Below are 19,211 nucleotides of genomic sequence, written 5' to 3' on the forward strand. Positions count from 1 at the left end.
AATTAAAAAAGGCACCAAAAAGTTTACAACACTTATCGGGAAAGGTGGATATGGGCTTGTTTATAAAGGAGAATTATTACTTTCTGGTGAACTTACCTCTGTGGCTGTTAAGAGACTAGATAGTAATATTTTTGGTCAAGGATTTAAGGAATTTTTAACTGAAGTTCAACTGCTATCTCGTTATAAACATCCGAACGTAGTCTCCCTAGTTGGTTTTTGTGATGAAGCTGGTGAAAAGATCCTAGTTTATGAATATGCTGCAGCATGGAAGCCTTGACAAACATCTAAGTGTGGCTAAAACGGCTCGTCCACTACCATGGGAACAAAGAATCCGTATATGCCTTGACGCGGCTCGTGGGTTAGATTATCTTCACAACTGTATTGCACCTAATCATAGAGTGATCCACAGAGATATTAAGAGTGCAAATATTCTGATAGGTCATGACTGGAAAGCTATGATTGCAGATCTTGGACTTTCCAAAGTTGGTCGTGCAAATGAAAGTGACTCTTATCTAATTACTAATGCTTCCGGCACACATGGCTATTGTGATCCAGCTTACATGCATACCGGAATTTTGACCAAAGAATTTGATGTTTATTCATTTGGTGTTGTAATATTTGAAGTCTTATGTGGGAGGTTGGGCTTTATGAATGTAAACAACGAACATCGATTCCTTGCCCCATTGGCCCAACGCTACTACGAATCTGGAAGGTTAAACGAGATTATTGATCCCTATTTGAAGATTGAAGTGGACTCTAATTCCCTGAAGAGGTTTTCAGAGATTGCATATCCATGTATGCTTAATGAACGAGACCGGTGACCCTCAATGAGTTTGGTTGTTCAAAAACTTGAGGAAATAATGGTGATGGTTCACGAATGCACGACTTGTATATTAGCAACAAGACAAGAATATAAATAAGTAAATAAACAAGAACAATGAACAAGTTCAAGAGTAATACATCTAGGCAAGCATAATCATATGATTCATTGATTAAACAGTGAATACATGGTCGATTACATACACTTGACTTACAAGAAATACAAATGAACAAAAATAAATTGCTAAGCTTAGACACACTAGAAACTTAAGCAATACAAATTACAATTGACACACTTTTGAGGTGACAAACGCCCTTGATACAATGTGGCTGTGTTGCTTTATATAGAGGAAGAATTGGGGCAACATAGCCTTCTTTGATTGTGACTTGATGGTGGTTGTCGACATCCAATTGGCTCATGGTACTTGAATCATGTGCCCTTGTCTTCTATACCAAATCGGGTATGAGAAAGAGAACCCTTGCTTTGGTCCCAACATGTACCTTTGTCATTCAAGGCACATTACAGTTGGTTAACCACCATGTGACTTCTTGTCTTCACTTGATTTGAATTCTTCCCGCCATGACCACCATGTTGGAGTATTCAACTTGCTAAAGACGTTACTTCACCTGCTGATGACTTGCTAAAGACTTGCTGACGACATACTTTAGCGAGCAAGTCTTCTTCAGCGAATCTCAGACTTAACAAATGGAAAGCTTTAAGGTGTTGTAGAGGACTTCCAAGGTACTTAAATTGAGCCAGCATGGACCCTTAAATTAAGCTTATTATGTTCTTGGTCATAAGACTGCAAATATTTGTGATGTGTACACATTAGGTCAAAAGTTAGGCCAAGGTCAATTTGGTACTACTTATATGTGCACTGAGATTGCAACAGGAAAAAGTTATGCGTGTAAATCAATCTCCAAAAGGAAGTTGGTTTCCAAAGTGGACGTGGAGGATGTTCAAAGGGAAATTCAGATAATGCATCATTTAGCTGGACACAAGAATATCGTAACGATTAAAGATTCATATGAGGATGCTTTGGATATTCATATAGTCATGGAGCTATGCAATGGAGGAGAACTGTTTGACAGGATCATTCAGTGTGGACATTATAGCAAAAGGAAGGCTGCCGAGTTGAAAAAGATCATTGTTGGTGTTGTGAAGGCATGCCATTCACTTGGGGTTATGCATAGGGATTTAAAACCCGAGAAATTCTTGTTGGTCAATAAAAACGATGAATTCTCCCTTAAGGCAATTGATTTTGGACAATCCGTTTTCTTTAAACCAGGTAAACTTTTCATATTATAGTCAGTATTCAAGGTTATAATTAATTTAATGTGTTACTGAGTTCAAAAGGTGGTTGTTGCCCAGGTCAAGTTTTCAAGGATGTTGTGGGCACTCCATATTATGTTGCTCCCGAGGTGATTTTGAAGCATTACGGTCTAGAAGCAAATGTATGGACTGCAGGGGTGATACTTTACATACTGCTTAGTGGTGTCCCCCCTTTTCGGGCTGGTACGTAAAAATATGCTTTGGTTATTTGATTTGGATTTTGTCATCTACTGGTATGCTCATGTAGAATAATGGAATAAACATAAATTGAACCTGTTGATTTAGACAAATGCCTTGAACAAGTCTTCTAATTATTGTGATAATCAGGGTATCTGGGATAAAAAAAATGAAAATTTTAATACGCAAAACTGAATGTTTCAGCAAGATGTATATTAATATAACCTTAGAATTTCGAATGGGCCAAAAACAGATGGCCCGAAAACTAGCCAACAATCAAAATCCAAAAAACTGGAAAAAGAAACATAAAAATGCAAATAACGCATAAAATAAAGCGTTTTGGGTCGAAAAGATGACCAAAACCTTGCTAAGATGTTCTTGTTTCAACGGTCATTTTGACTAGTTGCACACCCAAAACATAGTTCCGTAGCCCAAGTTACAACCATTTTAGCAAAACCCCTTTACTCATGCGGTCTTGGGCTTCCATAAATAAAAGCCCCCTCTTCCACGCTAGGGCCCACATCGTATGCTTACACTAACCTTGTATCTTACTATTTGTGTTGCAGAAACATAACAGGGAATATATGATGCAGTTTTGAAGGGATACATAGACTTCGAATCAGACCCGTGGCCCCTTATATCTGACAGTGCAAAGGATCTTATTAGAAAAATGTTATGCTTATGACCTTCAGACCGTTTAACACCTCATGAAGTTCTATGTATGTCGTAAATCATATCACCTATTTTTCATACAACTCTTCTTTTTTGAGATTTTTGGTTGCTTGTTTACGTTCTTCTATGGAGTAAACATTGTGTTTGGTCCCTTCATCAATATAAGCTGAGCGATAATATATGCATATTATCTGCAAATGTGCAGGTCATCCTTGGATTTGTGAAAACAGTGCTGCTCCTGATAGCGCACTGGATCCAGCAGTTTTTTCCCGTATGAAGCAGTTCTCTGCAATGAACAATCTGAAGAAAATGGGTTTGCGGGTATGTTCATTTTCTTAACAAGCTAAGTATACATTTATTTAATTTCGTTGCAGATAAGATTTGATATTTACAAAAGAAATATGACAGATATCATTTTCTTGTTTAAATCTAGGTTATAAGTGAAAGCCTGTCTGAAGACGAGATAGCTGGTTTGAGAGAAATTTTTAAGTCAATAGATACCGATAACAGTGGTACAATAACATTTGATGAACTCAAAGCTGGTGTAAGGAAGTACGATTCTACAATGGAAGATATAGAGATACTAGATCTTATGAATGCGGTTAGACTACCATATCTTTGCCCATGAACATAAATGTGGGTTGAATTTAGCTGATAATCTGGTGTGTGGACTTTCAGGCTGACGTGGACAACAGTGGGACAATTGATTATGGGGAATTTTTAGCTGCAACGATCAACCTGAACAAACTGGAAAGAGAGGAGAACCTTATAGCCGCATTCCAGTATTTTGACAAGGATGGAAGTGGTTATATAACCGTTGATGAGCTTTAGCAAGCTGGGGAAGAACATAGTATCCCTGATCTTCTTGTAGAAGATATCATTAGAGAAGTTGACCAAGATAACGTAAGACTAATGTAATTATATAGTTAATTATTTGAAAGTGAAACTTAGTAAATGATGAGTTTGTGATGTGATACAGGACGGGAAGATTGGTTACGAGGAGTTTGTGGCCATGATGAGAAAAGGTAATGCGTTGGGGGAAGAACAATGTTCTACAGCTGAACATGAGAATGAAAGAGACACACGGCCGGGGGCTCTCTAGTAGTTTCCTTTCAACATTAGATCTATAGGCATATCCCATTTTTGCTTTATGATTGTTCTTTGGGTCATACTTAAAGAAGAGAACATTTGACGTACTCCAGATTGTCCAGCATGATGAGGATATATGCACTATTACTGTTAGGTCAAAAATCGACTAAGTATAATTTGTTCAAAATAGTTGAAGCTCAGTGAAGAAAGCTTGCTCAGGATTCTGAAGTCATTCAGAATATAGCTCACTGAAGCTTCACTTCAGATTCAGAATCAACCAACACTGAAGACGTTCAAACGGAAGTCAAAGACTAAAGACTGAGGAAGAAGATCATCTCAGAAGCAGAGCTCAGAGAAGATCTTACCTGAAGTTGAATCTGAAGAGGCTCAGTGAAAAAGTGTTGTAAGTACTTTTTCACTAATTACGAGGAAAGTCTTTTTGCAGCTTTAACTACCTTTACCCGGTTAATTACTGTCAACCTTGGATTGGGAAAGTTTTAGCAAAAAGGTTGGGAATAAAGTATGTCAAGTCACATCAAGAAACTTACATACCTTACCTTAAACAAGCGTGTTATGGATTTGTCCCACAAATCCATCCTACCATATTTAGTACGGCATATTGCCATGTCATCAGGACATGTTTGCCTATAAATATAAGACTTCTCACACTTACAAAATGGCTTGGAACTTTGGCAGTTGCAACGTGTGATATTACTCTAAGTATCCTTACGAGTAATTCCTCGTCACATAGATCATTTGTATTTCTGGGTTGTTTAGATACTTTCACAAGTGTGATTATCTTTGTTCCGCAACAACTCTTGTATTTTTTTATAAACAATAAATAAAATACATTGAAAAATACATCTTGACTCATTGCCATAATACTTGATTATATTTAGTAATTTATATAGTTTCAAGCAATTATACTTTATTACTCTTATCCATTATCTGGATCGTAAGTCTAACTAGTCCCATCTAGTTTCGATTTACTTGCCAGTCGGGTTACTTGATATAAATTGTGATTATTATTGTCTAACCTTATATCTTGTTATATCTTGATCTCGTGAACATCTTGTTAGGTGGACTTACAATTACGTAATGGCTAAATTAGTCGTGATAAAAAAAAGTAATCATGAATGGATTAAGTTAAATACATGGAGAAATTGAACAAGATTTTCTTTAATTAGGGAAATAAAAATCATGGGAGTTTAGAATACAATTAGGCCTTAAACCAAACATAGATGAATTTATTATGCCCTTGATGCCCCAACTATATAAATAGTTATTCGATTGTCAGTTTGGATATTAAGTTTTCACATCATATCTTCAAAAATCTTTGGCTAGTTGACACTGGGTGAAGAAGTATCAACTAGATACTTGTATTTAATGTAATGTTAGATAATTACATGCCCATGTTTGCAATTCTGAGTATTGAATACTTGTATTTAGTCCCAACTACCAAAAAACTAGCGATATTAAGTTTTATGTAGGGAAGGTGTTTGACAAATTGCCTGTGTGAAAGTTTTAGTAGAAAAGTTAAAGAATTATTTTTTAGGATGCTTATATATTTGACTTGAACATCTATTATGCGAATAAGATTTCAAGAATTGAAAATATTGAAATTTTAGTTGTACAGGCTATAATAGTTATTGTTATATGATATCATGTTTAGTTGTTTTTGTAATAAACATGAATTATGTGAACAATGTTTTAATGACGTTTTAGTGGTACAGGTTACAATGTCTATGACAGTTACACATTTACATTCACACTTATAGTATGGAGGGAACCCCTGAATCCCTGATACCCGCTTTCCCACCCTCCAAGGGGATACACACCAGTACAACACTTTGACTTAATACCCACGGGCCAGCAAAGAGCTCACTCCAAGGATCGAACCCGCATGATATAGGTACATGTATGCTAGAGGTCATACTATTCAATGCAAATACTTGTAGTTACAAATACCTCATTAGTGTTAGAATACTAGTATTATAGTAAGGATCCTTAGTTATACCACACTATATACCAATTGGTGATTGCACAGAAGGGCACTGTTGGTCCGTTTTGACCCCTCAAAACTGATCCGTTTTAACCTGACCAAACCCTTATCTTGCAGCCTCTACTCTTGTCGGATATCCTTTGCATGCTTCTGTAATTGATGTGGATAAATCTGTTGGGTTATATAACTAATTATCACAACAAATCACAAAGCACGCAACGGAAGACAAGATCTATGCAGTTTAATTAATTAACCAATGTATAAAATTTTGTACCTTATAATGGAGAGATTAAAACAAGAACAAGGTTTAAATTAACCTCTCTACGATTGCACACTCAACGTTGGAACGTATGTATGCTAGTACTTGATTACGAACCGAACAACCCTTTGTTTCTAGCTATAATATTCGACCCAAACAAAAACCAAAAACCCTTTTTTCTTTGTGGAGATCGAACGAACCAAGAGGGAGGGTGAGAAAAGAGATTTTTAGAGTTTTAGAAAACCTAATTAATTGTGTGTGAAAAACAATTAACCTAGGCTTCTATTTATAGTGTTTAGGAAACTTAATGACTAAGTCTTGAGGGTTTTGAGGCCCTAGTCGACCGTCCCCCACCCCTAGAACATTCTAGAGGGGTTTCCTAATTGTTTCCTAATTCCAACTCTTCTCCGTTAAGTCCGTTAGTTAAGTACCGTTAACTTTTAACGAACCTCCGTTAGTTTTTCGTGATCAAATTAATTAATAAATTACATTTAATATATTAATCAATTTATAGTTACATTCACATTGAGGTGTGACCCCGTAGGCTTAAATACTTTTCGGACATACGCTCATTTTACGTGATCATATTCCAACAGTTCCCACTTGAGCTCGTAAAGAATGAAGGTAATAACATTGGTAAGCGTCTAACAACACGCCAATGCTCCCGAAAACATTTAAGTATAGTTGTAAATGGTTAAGGCATTCATTATCCTTTTGTTCCGATACCTTTGTTAAATATGAATATGGATTGAGATCATTTCATAATTTAACGATTATGTTTCTCATTCTATAACTAATTAATGATTACCAAATATAATCGAGAACTATCTGGATTTATTTGGGCACGGCCATGCAAACATCTTAATTAGTCCTAATGAGGGCGCCAAACGGTATCATACTTCAATTTCAAATTGAAGGAACAAATCCTATATTGACTACACGTGTCAGTCATCATATTTCACGACGCTTTCTGAAAATAGCCCTTTATGTACCCCCTTATTCAGGTGAGTTAGAACTACATCTAGTAAGTGCGATTCATACATGTTGACCTACTTGTATCTCAAGTCAAAGGATCAATAAAAGTAACCATTTACGAATTTCACTTAATGACGACGATTCATAAAGTGATAATTCGTTAGTGGGGTAGTCTGATATGCATCCGCTATGGATATCATGTGAGTTTGGTGGGAACCATCCATTACATATTCCAAGAATATAACCAATCACTCACATTTGTCTTAGTTTAATTATATTCCCATATAATTAATCGACAATGGACAGTTTAGAATATTTAATAATATATAAAATATTAAATGAAATATTCAAGGATTAAACATGCAAATATATAACACAATTTAATATTGAATGAAATCAAACATATCAAGTACTTTATTTCAATATAAAAAATATAAATTGTTTAACATCCCTTATCCATATACCGAAACAACAGATTTACATGAAATAACTAGCTAATTTAAGTCCTATGCCCTCGGCATGCCTTTCAAGCTTGGGCCTAGACAAAGCTTTTGTGAAAGGATCAGCTAAGTTAAAATCTGTGTGAACTTTGAGTAATAATGTCTGGCACCTTTCTGAACTCCGGGTTCGTTGGCAATGATTAATGCACCGGTATTATCACAGTACAAATCAGTGGGTAATTCATTTGAGGGGATCACGTCAAGCCCGCTAATGAACTTCCTTATCCAGACTGCTTCCATTGCAGCTTCTGAGGCGGCAATGTACTCAGACTCTGTTGTAGACACGGCAACTGTGGTTTTTAGCTCATAGCATTCCACCGTGCCTTCATTTAAACAATGAAGACGTATCCCGACTGATATTTTGAATCACATTTATCAGTCTAAAATCCAACATCACAGTATCTATTCACTTGGAATTCTGGATCAGGATTTCTTCCATACACCAAGAATAACTCTTTAGTAGCACACATGTACTTAAGAATATTCTTTACAGCAATTCAATGATCCTTTACAGGGTTTTGCTGATAGTGGCTAACTATATTTTGCGCGAATGCAATATTAGGTCTAGTGCATCTAACCGCATACATAATAGATCCTACAACCGAAGCATAAGGAATTCTACTCATACGCTCCACCTCACTAGGTGTAGAAGCACTGTTCTTGCTAGATAAGTTAAGTCCTTGCATGAGTGTAAACCCACACTTAGAATGCTTCAAGATTCTTATCAATATAAGCACTTTGACTTAATCTAAACAACCGCTTTGATCTATCTCAGTAGATCTCGATTCCAAGAATAAATGTCGCTTCTCCTAAATCTTTCATGGCAAAACACTTTCCAAGATGGGATTTAACATCTTGCAACATTGGAATGTGTTTTCCTATGATTAATATGTCATTAACATATAAGACAAGGAAAGTAACATTACTCCCATTAGCTTTGCGATATACACATGGCTCATCGGGATTTTGAACAAAACCAAACTTTTTGATTTCTTCATCAAACCGTTTATTCCAACTTCTTGATGCTTGCTTTAGTCCATAAATGGACCTTTGAAGCTTGCATACTTTGTTGGGATGTTTTGGATCAATAAAACCTTCCGGTTGATCTATATAGACTTCTTCATCCAAGTAACCATTTAAGAAGGCAGTCTTAACATCCATTTGCCATATCTCAAAGTCATAGTACACTGCTATGGCTAAGAGAATCCTAATAGCTCTAATGTCCGCGACTGGAGAAAAGGTTTCATCATAATCAACACCGAAACGTTGAGTATAACTTTTCACCACGAGACGAGCTTTATAGGAGTGTACATTTCGATCCATGTTCGTCTTCTTCTTGAAGATCCACTTACACCCAACAGTTTGAGTATTTTGTGGAAGATCAACCAAACTCCAGACTTGATTGTCTTTCATGGATTTCATTTCTACCTTCGCAGCTTCGAGCCATTTGTCAGATTCTGGATCTGATAATGCAGCTTTGAAATTTGGAGGCTCATCGAGATCTCCAACAACGTCTTCTTCTACCATCAGACATAGTCTTTTGGTAGGACGTCTTGTCCTTTCGGACCTACGAAGTGGAATCGCTTCATTATCATCGACTTGAGGTTCATCACTTTGAATATTTTCCCCCCCCAAGTTGATGATTGCTAGTATCTTCAGAAGGTGACACATGTTCCTCTTGAGTCTCATCAAGTTCTACAATCCTCCCACTGTTCTCTTGAACTAATTTCTTTTCAAAGAACTCAACATATCGAGCAACACGAACAGTGTTTTTGGCGGGAGCATAGAAGTCGTAACCCATCATTTCCTTAGGGTATCTGACAAAGATGCACTTAGTAGTCCTGGGTTCAAGTTTGTCAGGCGTATCGCGCTTCACAAGTGCCTCACATCCCCAGACTCTTAAGTAAGACAAATTAGGGACATCTCCATGCCATAATTCGTACGGTGTCTTGTCAACCTTCTTGGTTGGAACCATATTGAGAATGCGTACAGCAGTCTCTAAAGCATAATCCCAAAACGAAAATGGGAGAGTTGTACAGGTCATCATTGATCTTGCCATGTCTAGCAAGGTTCGATTTCTCCTTTCAGATACTCCATTATGCTGAAGAGTATATGGAGGAGTAAGCTGTTGGACAATTCCACATGCTTTAAGATAATCCTTAAACTCTTGGCTTAAGTATTCACCACCTCGATCCGAACGAAGAATGGTTTTACCGAGTTGATTTTCTACTTCATTTTTAAACTCTTTGAATGTTTCAAAGACTTCATGTTTATGTTTAAGCAAGTAAACATAACCATAACGACTGAAATCATCCGTAGAATAATGAAGTAGTTAGCATATTTCCTTGACACATGCCTAAAAGGGCTACATACATCGATATGTATTAGTCCAGGTAGTTCCTTAATCCTCTCCGGTTCTATGCGGAAAAGGGTATTCTTGTCATCTTTCCGAAAATACAAGATATGCATTTGTCAAATGATTCATCATTTGATTGTAAGATCCCTTCACGTTGAAGTTTTTCAATGCATTTCTTGCTAACGGTAATTCGAAAGACACGCATTTATCAAACGATTCATCATTTGATTTGTAAGATCTCTTCACATTGAAGACTTTTAATGCGTTTCTTGCTAATGATAATGCCGAAGACACACATTTATCAAATGATTCATCATTTGATTTGTAAGATATCTTCACATGGAAGTCTTTAAATGCGTTTCTTGACAAAAATTAAACAAGATGACAATGTCAAAGATAGAGTCCAAGTTAACTTGACTCTTTTGCTATTCAATTATCATTTGAATCTCATCAACACTTATAATTCAGTTAAGAAGATACTTGAAGAACTGGTTAAACCAACTTGCTTCTTCTTATTGTTCAACTCAGCTAGATACTTAAGACAATTCCTCTTCCAATGTCTCACTATAGCATAGTGATGACAAGCCTGGTCTTTAGCCGTATGCTCCTTTTTCCAAAGGGTCTTTTAAGGTTTTGAGACTAAACACTTTGTTTCCTCTTACCTAAGTTCTTGCCTTTAGCTTTACGGTTGTTTTGCTTTCTAAACCATTCCCCCCTTGATCATAAGAACTTGAGGTATCTCAGATTTCTTGAAAGGTTTTCTTCATACTCAATCAACTTGATATGAAGTCCAACTATGCAAATCTGCAATTATCTCTTATACCAATAAGAATTGACAGAAGATACACATAGTTTAATCCTTTCCATAATGCTCAAAGTGACTCTTCATCTTGAGTACATGAGCATTTACCGGTTTCCCATACTCGTGTTCAAGTTATGGAGTGACTCAATTAGCTAAAGTAATTCAACTCCAACTTGTTTTCCGTACATAGACTTGAGTTATTTGATCATATCACACGGATTTTGCAATCCGAATTGCCTTTTGAAGCTCAGGAGACATGCTTCTAGCATCAAATAAGCAACCTCAATATGTCTATTGTACCGAGTATTTTATGCTTCCAACTGCAAAGCAGTGGCATTCGCATTAGGAATAGCGGTATCTGAGTTTCAATGACACGAGTTTTCTTTTCAAGTCTTAGAACAATTCTCCACTGACAAACCAGTCATTGAAATTGGTTTCAGAAAGTTTTCTCTTTCTAGCATCGACCTGAAAGCCGATTGGTGTATGTTTTGTGAAGGATTTGTTGCCATTTACAAAACAGATTTAAGTTCAATTATATGTATTTTCGATAATAAATCCTTAAGAAATTAATTACCCAATGTTTATAAAATAAACAATTAATTTCATTAAGGCTAGGATTCAATTGACATACAACCATTTCATCAGTTGATCTGCTAGAAGTAATTGCACTCAAATGGTAAGTGACGAGCAATAATTGCATTACAAGTGCAATTCCTAGAAAGTATGGGACCTACGTAAGACACTCGATTCATCAAATGATCTTTTGTAGTCATGTTTTGTCCCATCTTTTGCCACGGGTCAAGGTCTCACCGCTTAACTCGCTTTAAGTCGTCCAACTAAGAACGTGCAAAATTGACCACCACTGTGTACCAGTAAATGGGTTTCGCCATGCAATCTCCATTTCACCACTATGTACCAGTGAGTAAAACAACGACCCCATGTGTCCTTGACAAATTGGATGGCAAATGACTTAAGTTTATTGGGTCATTCACTTTGATATGTGATCAAAAAGTTATGTTTCAAAGATTCATGCATATCTTCTAAACATAATATTTAATAAAATCATTATTATAGTCTTAACAACACAAGAGAGCTCGGTAGCTCCATTTGAACACACAAAGAAGCGCAAGGGCAAAGGTTTGCGATGAATGCAATTAAAAACCTGCCTTTTTAGAAGGCTAGCGCACTCCGACTTATACCTCTCTTAGAGTTTGTTCAAATGGGTGAGCCGGTGTATCTCAAGGTTGTAAGACTCCAATTTTATTAAAAAATCTCTATTTCAATATTGCTTAGTCAAGTTTATATTTTCTCAAAAACAATTTTACATCACAATTTATATCACAATAAATATGCAAAATTATAAACTATAACTATTAAGTATGCAACGAGTTATGGTAGGCCACCTAAACATGTCACTATGGTTTATTCATGTCTAAATCGGCTCCCCCTTCAAAGAAGAGGACCACATACATCAAGTCGCCTTGATTGCGTAAGCCTTAAACACATACAAAACAATTAAGTATCATATAAGCACATAGTTGCTCACTGGAAATTCCAGTAGCTTCACGACCTGTTTAGACATGTTTCTGGTCCGATTCAGATTTCGACCAGAACTACAAAGTTTTAGCCCTATGTGTTGAGCATCTACAGTTCAAAGAACGACCTCTAACTAATTACGGATTAATAGATATGAATTTTTTAGTAAACTGTCGCAAAACAGAAAATTTACACGAAAAATTCACATAGTCACACAATTAATTATCCAATTATCTAGCATAATTAACCCTAATGATCAAGATTTCATATCAATATATCTAAGTAAGAATCATGAATGATTTGCATGAAAAATTCATGATTTTTACTTCTTTTTAACCATTAAAAATAAAAGGTACACATATAATCACATGCAATTTATCACATAAATATGCAATTAATCAAAATTTGGATTAGGAACACTAAAAAAAACTTTTTTTTTATTTTCTGGAAATTCGAACCATATATATATATATATTTAAATAATACCTTTTTCTTATTTAAATAATGTAATTAAATTACAAAATCAATTTAAATATATACATATATATATAGCCGAAAAATTCAATAATCAAGAACCCTAACCCCCCTTCAAGTTTTGATCTTTTGGTAATAAAAAAACATACATAGTAGGCTCTGATACCACTGTTGGGTTATATAACTAATTATCACAACAAATCACAAAGCATGCAACGGAAGACAAGATCTATGCAGTTTAATTAATTAACCAAAGTATAGAATTTTGTACCTTATAATGGAGAGATTAAAACAAGAACAAGGTTTAAATTAACCTCTCTACGATTGCACACTCAACGTTGGAACGTATGTATGCTAGTACTTGATTACGAACCGAACAACCCTTTGTTTCTAGCTATAATATTCGACCCAAACAAAAACCAAAAACCCTTTTTTCTTTGTGGAGATCGAACGAACCAAGAGGGAGGGTGAGAAAAGAGATTTTTAGGGTTTTAGAAAACCTAATTAATTGTGTGTGAAAAACAATTAACCTAGGCTTCTATTTATAGTGTTTAGGAAACTTAATGACTAAGTCTTGAGGGTTTTGAGGCCCTAGTCGACCGTCCCCCACCCCTAGAACATTCTAGAGGGGTTTCCTAATTGTTTCCTAATTCCAACTCTTCTCCGTTAAGTCCGTTAGTTAAGTACCGTTAACTTTTAACTCTTTTAACGAACCTCCGTTAGTTTTTCGTGATCAAATTAATTAATAAATTACATTTAATATATTAATCAATTTATAGTTACATTCACGTTGAGGTGTGACCCCGTAGGGTTAAATACTTTTCGGACATACGGTCATTTTGCGTGATCATATTCCAACAAAATCTGCAGGTCAGATAATGATGCGGAAACTTCGTTTCATCACTATCACATGGATGATATCAACACAATGAATCTATTGATTGGTCTCATAGAGCTGTATCGAGAGCCATCACCAAGCACTGGCATTCATATACAAAACTTTGTGGAGAAAACGTAAGTTGAATTAATAAATTAATTCTGTACATGTGGATCCTCTTCTGAAAACGGCAACAAAATTTGCATCTGAACTATCTGAGGCTGTCACAGGTATTAAAAGTTCCATAACAAATGTCGATTCTTACTAGAAAATGCATATGAGCTCTCTGAAAACGTTCATCAAATACTTCTTCTGGGGTTGTTACAAAAAATGTTGATTCTAACAAGAAGAAAAGACACGCCACAGCAGTTAGTAATGGATTATCTCAACTTCTACATTTTTGCTAGAGTGGCGTTTTCTGTGGCTGAAGAATGGACACAGAAACCATCAGACAAGACTTCTTATACCCCTATAATCTTACCGTACGTATTGATTTCGATAGAGATGAAATCTATAACGAAGACATCTGGTGAATTCTGCTGGTCTAACATTACGAGTTTGATTTTGGATCGGAATTGCCTGTTCTACATGAATAACCCGACTGATGTGGAAAGACCGTCTAAGGTAAGAATTCTGGTGTCTTTCTTTCAGTCCCTGGCCTAGTCCTCAATTCCCAAAGCTTCATCCTAAAAATCTTCTTGAGGCATCAGATATTGTGTTCCAGTTACCTGTGCTGCTCATGTTAAGAACTTCTGGTAATTTGGTTCAAGACTATCTATAATGGGTGGGGCAGGCAAACCTGCAAAAACTTCTTACTTATTTTTAAAGCTATTTTAAACAATTAACATCTTTAAGGGTTCTTTGATTTTGTTGTATATTTTAGAAGAAGCTCAATAGCTTGTTGCCTTATTGCATTACGGTAAAGCTATATGGTATTCTTTTCAAGAATCCATCAAATTTTCTTAATGAAATACGCTTTTCATATCCTCCATTTCCTTAATCATAGTAGTTTATTGAAAATGAACTTCTTTGAGATTATCAGAATCATGTGGATTTGAGTAACCTTATATATTTGCTATAAAAGATGAACTCCATTAATCATAATATATTTAATTAGCAAATTGCGCTATCAAGATTACTAGAATTATGTTGGTAAGGCAACATACATGTAGGTCTCGCACTTTAACAGTAGTGATATACGGATTGATCTATGATCAATTGCTCACATTTGTAAATTTACTAGTATGGAATTTTTATATCTGTGACCATTTGAAGTACCTACTACTAGGTACTAACCAAGGAGGGTCACCCATGTGACGAACATGCTTTCCTAATTGCATATCACTTGGTCTGCATTTTATATTAAATTAGTCTTGACCAACAAATGAAGTAATGAATCCTGTTGCATTTTCTTTTGACCCTACTTTTTTTTTTTATCTAATCTATTAATTGCATATACACTTGGTCTGCATTTTATATTCCGTTAATCTTAATCTATTTAATTACCTAATTGCGCGGGCTGCTATGACAATTGTATTAGTCTTAATCTATGTACACACCACAAGTCTACTTTTTTTACAGTTTTAAATGTCAATCAATAAATAAGTCTGTATATTATTATTTTTATATACCCATTAGTATTTGGTTTTCATACTAGTTAATATATTTAATATTACTTGTATTGTATGTAATTTGAAAACATGAAAAAAAAGATAGATTTCGTTTGTTTTACTCCCTGAACATATATAACACGCTTAGGATCAATAATAATACATTAAGTATTTTTTATAAAATTTTTGTAAGTGACATCAGATATTAATAATTAATTCGAAAAGTATTATATTTAGTCTGGTAATTATATTTGATTGGTGCAACATTAGAAGTTTAATCTATGTACACACCACAGGCCTAGGGACTAGTGTAGAAGCATTGAATATCTAGAGACCACCGGAAAGTTAATATTCGTGTTGTATATATTTTCTTGCAGAATTTTAATTAGAAAACATTATAAAAAGATTAGCTAGGAAAAGTTGGTATATATGTATGAAAAGTATCATGGAAAATGTGTTTGGCTTTCCTATAAATTAACACAACTGCCCTTCATCCCTTTATTCTCTCAAATAACCATCATATCAACAATAAGGGAATGAAATAATAATATCTTTTGCTTTTTGGTTTTTAAAGCAGCAAAATCATCCTAGTATATATACAGTCATAACTATTAACCAAATATCAAATCTTTTATGTTAGTTTCCAATCTTCATGTCTTCCTCTTCCAATAATTCCCAAATAACAACCTTTATTAAAGAGTCAAAGGACCTCTTCATACCTTTCCAAGTTATTGAAAAAGCCACCAATGATTTTACAACGGTTCTCGGGAAAGGTGGATATGGGGTTGTTTACAAAGGAGAACTATTACTTTTGGGTCAACTAACCTCTGTGGCTATAAAGCGACTCGATAGTAATATTTCTGGTCAAGGAATCAAGGAGTTCTTAACAGAGATTCAATTGCTATCTCGTTATAAACATCCTAACATAGTCTCCCTACTTGGTTTCTGTGATGAAGCTGGTGAAAGGATCCTTATTTATGAGTATGCGGAGCATGGAAGCCTTGACAAATATCTGAATGCGCCCAAAACTACTATTCAACTAACATGGGAGCAAAGAATTAGTATATGCCTTGACATGGCCCGTGGTTTAGATTATCTTCACAACCGCGTTGCAACAAACCATCGAGTTATCCATAGAGATATTAAGAGTGCAAATATTCTAATAGGTCATGAGTGGAAAGCGATGATTACAGATCTTGGACTTTCCAAAATAGGTCGTGCAAATGAAGGTGACTCTTATGTAATTACGAATGCTTCTGGTACACATGGCTATTGTGATCCCACATACATTCAAACTGGAGTCCTGACCAAAGGATCTGATATTTTTTCATTTGGTGTGGTGATGTTTGAAGTCTTATGTGGGAGGTTGGCCGTTACGAAAGTAGACAATAAATCAATACCTTGCCGAAATAGCCCAACGCTACTACGAAGGAAAAAGGTTATATGAGATTATTGATCCCTATTTGATGAAGGAAGTGGACTTCGCTTCTTTGAAGAGGTTTTCAGATATTGCATATAAATGTTTGCATAAAGAAAGGGTCTTGCGACCCTCAATGGATTTGGTTGTTCAACAACTGGAGGTAACGATGACAAGCTCAAAGCTACTTAATTTGCATCTATATATGCAATATTAATATAAGCTAACTTATACCCTTTTCTGATTAAAAATATATGGTAAACTTTAGTGGCATACTAGTTCCAAAATTTGTTTGAACTTCTTCCCTTTGTTCTCGGTTTATCTTCTAAAGAAAATTCTCATTACTGCATATTTTTTTCCAGCTTTGTCAAAAAAAAATAAGACGGGAACCAGCCATTCTTTCTCGTTTTAAGCAATTCTCTGCAATGAATATATTAAAGCGGGTGGCTTTGCTGGTATGTTCATATTAAAAGGAACACATACATGTATTTTCTTTTTGTTGGAAGTTTTTATATTTATACATATATAATAAGAGACGATTCCCTGCATATCTAAAGGGTATATTTGACTTATGCAATAAATAATCTTTAATATTTTCGTTGTTGTTTAATTCTAGGTTATAGTTGAAAGCCTGCCTGAGGACGAGATAGCTGATTTAAGAGAAATTTTTAAGTCAATAGATACTGATAACAGTAGTGTCATAACATTTGATGAACTCACAGCTGGTCTAAGGAAGTATGGTTCTATATTAAAAGATAAAAAAATAAAAGATCTTATGGATGCGGTAAGACTATTATTTTGTAGCCCATGAATATTAGTATTCTTTGGATTTAGCTAATGATCTGGTGTGTGGGCTTTCAGGCTGATCTAGACAACAGTGGGACAATTGATTATGCAGAATTTGTAGCTGCAACGGTTCACCTGAACAAACTGGAAAATGAAGATCATCTTGTAGCCGCGTTCCAGTATTTTGACAAGGATGGAAGTGGTTATATAACGGTTGATGAGCTTCAACAAGCTTTTGCAGATCACAATATAACTAATTTTCCTGTAGAAGATATTATCAGAGAAGTTGACCAAGATAATGTAAGTCCCATATATATATATATATATATATAAAGAAAACTTACTGAATGATGAGTTTGTGATGTGATGCAGGACGGGAGGATTGGTTACGGGGAGTTTGTGGCCATGATGAGAAAAGGAAATGTAGGATTTAGAAGAAAAACAATGCAGAACAGCTGAAGATGAGCCTGAAAGAGACACACCAGGGGCTTTCTGGTAGTTTCCTTACAACATCTCGTGTATAGGCATATCCCTTGGGTCATACTTAAAAAAGTGAATATTTGACATACTGCTAAGTGTACTAATACGTGCGGCAATTGAGGTATCAAGGCCATAATTTTAATGTTTTCCACCATTGAATGGTAACGGACGTGTATTGTTGGAAATATGTGCGTTATGTTGATGTATATCGTTTCAATGATATTAAGAACTGAATGAGTGTGAACTTTCTTGTTTGTTGTTTCGATTCTAATAGAATATGGCCCAAAAGATTGCTCTCTCATTCTCATTGAAACAATATATAGAATCTTGATTTAAAGTTAACTAGCCTCTATTAATACATAATAACACATCTAATATCTATCTATATCTATGTCGGCTAATATACCCCCTCTGGCTAAGGAGAAGGTAACCGAATACTTAGACTGGAACGAAAATCATGAAAAAGAAATCTTGGTAGCCCTTTGGTGAAGATATTTGGCAACTGATAACGTGAAGGAACATGATGAACATGAACAAGCTAGTCCCTGTTGAACCTTTTCCCGAGCAAAATGAATGTCGATCTCACTGTGTTTAGTGCGTTGATGTTGAATAGGGTTGCCAGACATGTAGATAGAGCTAACATTATCACAGTAAACAATAGATGTCTGCTTAGGAGGATGACTGAGCTCCAGTAGTAAGTTTCGTAACCAACAAATTTCTGCTACAACATTAGCCACACCTTTAGAGGACCAAGAATAAAGTAAATTGTCACCAAGTAAGTTTCGTAAAGCTATATGGTATTCTTTTTAAGAATCCATCAAATCATGTGGATTTAATTAACCTTATATATTTGAAATAAAAGATAAACTCCATTAGTCTTAATATATTTAATTAGCTAATTGCGCTATCAAGATTACCAGAATTATGTTGGTAAGCCCACATACATGTAGGTCTCGCGCTTTAGCAGTAGTGATATACGGATTGATCTAGGATCAATCGCTCACATTTGTAAATTTACTGGTATGGAATTTCTATAATTGTGACCAT

General features: G+C 35.3%; 1 pseudogene; it reads left to right on the top strand.

Moving 5' to 3' along the window:
• The first annotated feature begins 254 nt into the window (after positions 1–254).
• Positions 255–18,143, top strand: LOC122596833 (annotated as a pseudogene).
• Positions 18,144–19,211: the final 1,068 nt, after the last annotated feature.

This window comes from Erigeron canadensis, chromosome 1 (genome assembly GCF_010389155.1).
Source record: "Erigeron canadensis isolate Cc75 chromosome 1, C_canadensis_v1, whole genome shotgun sequence".
NCBI classification, from domain to species: Eukaryota; Viridiplantae; Streptophyta; class Magnoliopsida; order Asterales; family Asteraceae; genus Erigeron; species Erigeron canadensis.